This window comes from Myotis brandtii, unplaced genomic scaffold, assembly GCF_000412655.1.
Source record: "Myotis brandtii unplaced genomic scaffold, ASM41265v1 scaffold468, whole genome shotgun sequence".
Lineage (NCBI taxonomy): Eukaryota > Metazoa > Chordata > Mammalia > Chiroptera > Vespertilionidae > Myotis > Myotis brandtii.
The window spans coordinates 671,977-677,902 of NW_005367874.1; positions in this window are offsets into that span (position 1 = coordinate 671,977).

Genomic DNA, 5,926 nt, shown 5'->3' on the forward strand with positions numbered 1-5,926 from the left:
GGAGACAGCTGGAAGTCATTTGTTCCAAAGCAGCCGAACCAGCACGCTGGCCAAACTGCTCCTGCCCCGGCACCGGCACCGTTGCTGGGACTCCTCTGGCCCCGCCCTCTGACCTCCACTTCTGGATGAGAAAACGGAGGGCTCAGACTTGGAAGGACAGGTCCATGTTCACACAACAAATTATCATTGGAGCCAAAACTCAAACCCAGACCTTTTCACTGTCCCCCACTGCTTCCTTCCCAGCACAAGAATCTCCCTAATTTCCACCCACTTCTTAGGCTAGTTCTCTCTATCCTCCAATAGCCCTCCAATAAATTCCCTTTCCTATTAGTGATCTAGAGTCTGTTTTCATTGCTGGCACCCAGGACAGACACAGTCATAAAGGAGTGATTTCATTTTCTCCTGGAATCCTTCACAGAAATGCTCCCCAATGGTAAGTAGCTCAGGCACTTGGCCCCAGGCTTTGCTTTGGGGACCAGGGAAAGATACCTAAATGGGTGGGCGTGGGCTGGGTAAGAGGATGAAAAAGAGGAAGGGACCAGGGAAAGTGCCGTGTGCTCCCCAGCTGAGACCAAGGATACAGCCATGGTCAGCAGAGGGAGAGACTAAAGGCGCCAGGTGATCTGATAATGGCACTAAGCTCCTGCCCTTGAGGTAACAACACAGGGAGGGAGGTGTTTCCATTTCAGGAGTGGGAAGAGCGAGGGTGGGGGGGTGATGTTGAGACCTGCTGGGGTCACACAGCACATGAGTGGCGGAACTGGAGTCAGAAGCAGATCTCATTTCTAACCAGGCCTGCACCGCCACTCTAATAAATGCACTGACCAATGGGAGCGGGGCAGGAGGGAGGGGGGGGGGGCGGCCCATGTACCTCTTTTCTTTTCATATGATTTCAGATTTGTACCCTGGGTTCACCAGATGAGTTCACCTGGGCCTAGTGATGGGACGAGGTCATTGGATGATGTATTTATTTATTTTAAAAACACAAGGTAGAAAACTGCACTGAGCCCATGAAAAGCAGAGCTGGGGGCATGTCAAGGCCTGTTTTGATTTAAGTGGAATGGATCCAGCTTGAGCGTAAATTTGAGACCGTGTTTGCTTGTGTTACACTCTATTTCTTCAAATTACTTTTGCGTGTCCCGTCTCATCGATTCCCCCCACTTCTGGATGAGGAAACTGAGGCCTATGACATGAAATGACATGTCCATGCTCACACGACAAATGACCCGAACCCAAACCCAAGCCCAGACCTTTCCCAGCCCAGGAATTAGCATCGCGCCGATTGAGTTCAATTTAACAAGGTGACTTGGGTTGAGTTGTCCTGATGATTTGAGTTAGCCTCCCAGCATTATTCAGGTAAATATTAGTCCCTGATGTTTACTCCCTATATTACTCCCTATCTCCTTCCAAATACATTCAATCTCTTTCTCTGACGTTTTCTTCATCTTTCCCCCTGCGTTCCTCCTCTCCTCCCCCCTCCCTCCCTTTCTCCATTAATCTCCTTCTCTTCTTTCCTCCCCTCCTCTCCTCCTCTCACAAACACATTTGTTTTCTTACATGGGGATGGTATCGTGTTGATGGGGTAGGTGAAATGAGAAGTCTCTTTTAAGTCCCTGGAAGCAGAATATTTTCTTATGGATTTTTTGATTGTTTGGACTGTTTTGCCAGGCTAATGACAAAAGGCTCCGAGGTCCCCTTATCTCAGGCCCACCAGAGGATGCCTTCAAGTTTTTGTTTTTGTTTCCAAGCTGGTTCCTTACAAATGCGTCCAGAAGGTCACTCTCAGGTCCCCGAGATAGCGGTGGGTGATCAATCACGTGCAGGACATCAGCATCACAGAAGATAACCCATGAATGGGAGGACTGGGGGAAGGAGAACGGACCCTGGGCCGTGCGGAACTGGGAGCTCGGTGAAGGTGAGCTGATGGATGGCTTCCTCCTCAAGTTCCTGGGACAGTCACAGGCATCTTCAGGCTGCCCATCCCCCCCGATGTTTTACTCCAAATACAGAAAGACACACTTACATAACAGCCTTCAACATTCCCAGATAATCTGATCATTGCAACGGAGCAAGATATAAAGACTGTGCTTAAAAGCTCCTCGTGGGGTCCCCAGGCAATTCCTTCAAAACAAACAGAGGGGACTCGGGTCCTGGCTTTGCCAAGGACAAGCTTTGTGAGCTCAGCAACTCCCCTGACTTCTCTAGAATAAAATAATGGCCTTTGTGCCAAGTGCTGTGGAAGGACAAAGGTGGAAACAATGTGAGCCAGGAGCTCATCGTTAAGATCCTTGCTCGCCCCAAAAGACTGTGTGTATGGCTTTTTCATTTGTTTGCTTTGTTTTGATATATTTTTCATGCTAATATATTTCATGTTTTCTTGACTAGTTCTTTCCAAATCATCATCATTATCAATCAACCACTACCAATTACTTTATTACATCCTGTTTAATTGCCCCAACAATTGTAAAAGTTAGACATTATGATCACCATTTTCCATAGGCGATCACTGAAGCTCAGAGAGGTTAAGTAACCTACTCAAGCTCACACAGCTGGGCAGTTACAGAACTGGGATTTGAATCCCCAACTGTCGACTCCAAAGCTCATGCTCCTTCTACGACATGGTGGGACTTCAGGTACATATGTGCAGCCACTCAGGAATCACAACTTAATTTGCAGGACCAATTGCAAAGTAAGAATATGTGGCCTTTTGTTTAAAAAATATCATTAAAAATTTCAAGACAGCAACAGGAAGACATTCCACAAAGCACGAGGCCTTTCTAAGGATGAGGCCTTCAATGACTGCCCAGGTTGTGCACCCACGAAGCCCGCCCTGCCAGCCACAGTTCACTTTGCAGTTGTCATCTCCTGTCAAGGAGCAAAAGCATCCTAGTGATGGGCAGACCACAGGGGCAGGATTTTCCAGTGCTCAGCCTTCACGGGCAGGTTTCCTGATGCTACCCCAAAGGGGTCAGCGTGGACTTGGCAGAACTCGTGGGTGCTATGAGGTAGCTTTCTCAGCGTAGGAACATTTATTTTTTTTTTTATGTGGAGAAAGGTACCCAGTCTTCTGCTCATAAGGGTGCTGACCACACCCTCACTTTTAAGGAGGGGAACAAATGGAGCGCAGCTAAATACTTCTTAGCCTCTCTCTCTTTTTTTTTTTTTTTTTAAAAAATGTACTTATTGAGGGGTCAGCGTGGACTTGGCGGAACTCGTGGGTGCTGTAAGGTAGCTTTCTCAGAGTAGGAACATTTATTTTTTTTATGTGGAGAAAGGTACCCAGTCTTCTGCTCATAAGGGTGCTGACCACACCCTCACTTTTAAGGAGGGGAACAAATGGAGCGCAGCTAAATACTTCTTAGCCTCTCTCTCTCTCTTTTTTTTTTTAAAAAAAATATGTACTTATTGATTTTAGAGAGAGAGGAAGGGAGAAAGATAGAGAGATGGAAACACCTGATTGGCTGCCTCCTGCACACGCCCTGCTGGGGATTGAGCCCACAACCCGGGCATGTGTCCTGACCAGGAATTGAACCGATGAACTCTTAGTTCATGGGTCTACACTACACCACGGAGCCACACCGGCCTGACTTAGCCTTTCTTTTTAAATGAAGACCAGACCTGTAGGTGCGCCCTATCCAAAGGCAGTGGAGGCAAAGCAACAGGGCTTTGCAGCTGCTGGTTTATAAGCCTCCCTCCTGAAGGGAGGTGTCAACTCCTATGGCCCCAGGAGAGGTTCTGACCAAAAGGCCCACCCTTTTGGTCACTGATTCTTAATCAGTGGTATTTAATCGTTTGAGGTCACAGACCCATCATCTATGAAAGTATGGACTATCTCCCCAGAGAAAAAGACACGTATGTACATAAAATGCTTTGCATACAATTATAGACTCCCAGTATTGACCCCCAAATTTTAAAAAAAAACCCTGTTTGACATCATAGCTCCCCCAGTTATAAAATTCTACAATATTAGACCCAGATAGAAACTTAGAGATCATTTTTGTGAAACCATTTTCTTCCTCAGGGGGTGAAGGCTGAGGTCACCTTGGATAATAAATGGTTCTACACATTTTCAAAGACTGACTCTCCTGATGGTCAACTCTACACTTAAACTAGTTCCTCCACTCCTGATTTGCTCCTATCAAAACACTGCAGCCACGAGGAGCAACCTAACGCCACAAATGGCGGGTGTCAGGACATCAGTGAACATTTGTGGAGCACCCGCACAAGCCAGGCACAAGTTCTTGTCCTTGAAAAGCTGGCAGATGTCTAGGGGAGAGACTCAGCAAAACTAGAGAGTAGTGTGAATCATGCAATGATAGATGTTCAAGCTAGATAGGCAGGTGACCTGGAGGAGGGCGCTCTCAGCTTCTCCTGGGGGGAAGACCCCAGGGGAGGAAGCAGTTACACAGGATTTTTTTTTAAAAAAAAAATACATTTCTATTGATTTCAGAGAGGAAGGGAAAGGAAGAGAGAGAGAGAGAGAGAGAGAGAGAGAGAGAGAGAAACATCAATGATGAGAGAGAATCATTGATCAGTTGTCTCCTGTACATGCCCCATTGGGGATCGAGCCTGCGACCTGTGCATGTGCCCTGACCAGGAATCGAACTGCAGCTTTGTTCATAGGTCAATGCACAACCACAAAGCCACACCGGCCAGGCTACACAGGGTCTTGAAAAATGAGCACAGGGACATGAAGAAAACAGCCTTCTGGCCGAGGAGACCAGCATGTGCAAAGGCAGAGCAGGGTGAGACTGCAGGAGGTGTATGGGAACTGGAAGTGGTCAGGATTAGCTAGGACCTAAGCTATGCCTGAGGAACTGGTGGGAGGGGAGGCTGGCAGAGGAAGAGGGGGTTGAAGACTGGGACCTTGGATATCACACGGAGGGGTTTGAACCTAAGGAAGAATGTCAGCTTGAGTGATGGATTAAGGAGTCTCTTCCTGAGGATGGTGCAAGGAGGCAGATATCCATCTGTCCCGGATGGCCTTCTGCAGCTGGGGGTGGGGATAAGGACTGAGCAAGCAGGCTCTCTGAGATCCCTATCACTTCTCTCTTTCACAATCAGCCGCAGCCAAACCCTAGAGAACACAAGAAGGGCCCTGTAAAGCATTCAGAAATGACAGGCAATCAGCCTACAATATATCTCTAAGATGTCAATGAGATTTATTCACCAGAAAAGTACCATTCCTCTCCACTAAGATGGCATCGTGGGACGAGGCCTTCTCGCCAATACAGAGACATTACTTTCATTAAATTTTTTTTTAATTTAAAAACTGAACCCAGTTTGATATACTGATGTGTTTCCTCTACGAGGCCTCACATTTTTTTCATTCATTCTTAAAACTGAACCCATTGAGCCTTGCGGGGTGGGCTGGCTCTGAGGAAATGTTAATCAAGAAAAGATGCCGAAACCGGTTTGGCTCAGTGGATAGAGCGTCGGCCTGTGGACTGAAAGGTCCCAGGTTCGATTCCGGTCAAGGGCATGTACCTGGGTTGCGGGCACATCCCCGGTGGGGGATGTGCAGGAGGCGGCTGATCGACGTTTCTCTCTCATCGATGTTTCTGACTCTCTATCTCTCTCCCTTCCTCTCTGTAAAAAATCAATAAAATATATTTTAAAAAAAAAGAAGAAAAGAAAAGAGAACATGCCCAGAAACACAAAAGGGTTGCTCCTCCCATGTCACCATTCTCAGGATTTCTAGGCACTATGAGCACTAAGTAGTTCTTGGAAGGGGTGTGTTTTCTCTTAAGCAAATGCAAAATAAAAAATTCTAAGTATTATTACTACGACACATGGAGCCGATTGTTGGTCCTGATGGTGTTTTCCCCTTATTCACCACTAGGTGTCACAAGAAACCCGGTTTAAAAGGAACAAAGCTTCAATATTGCTGACCTGAAGAAAACAATTCCCCCTAGTGTTCAGATTT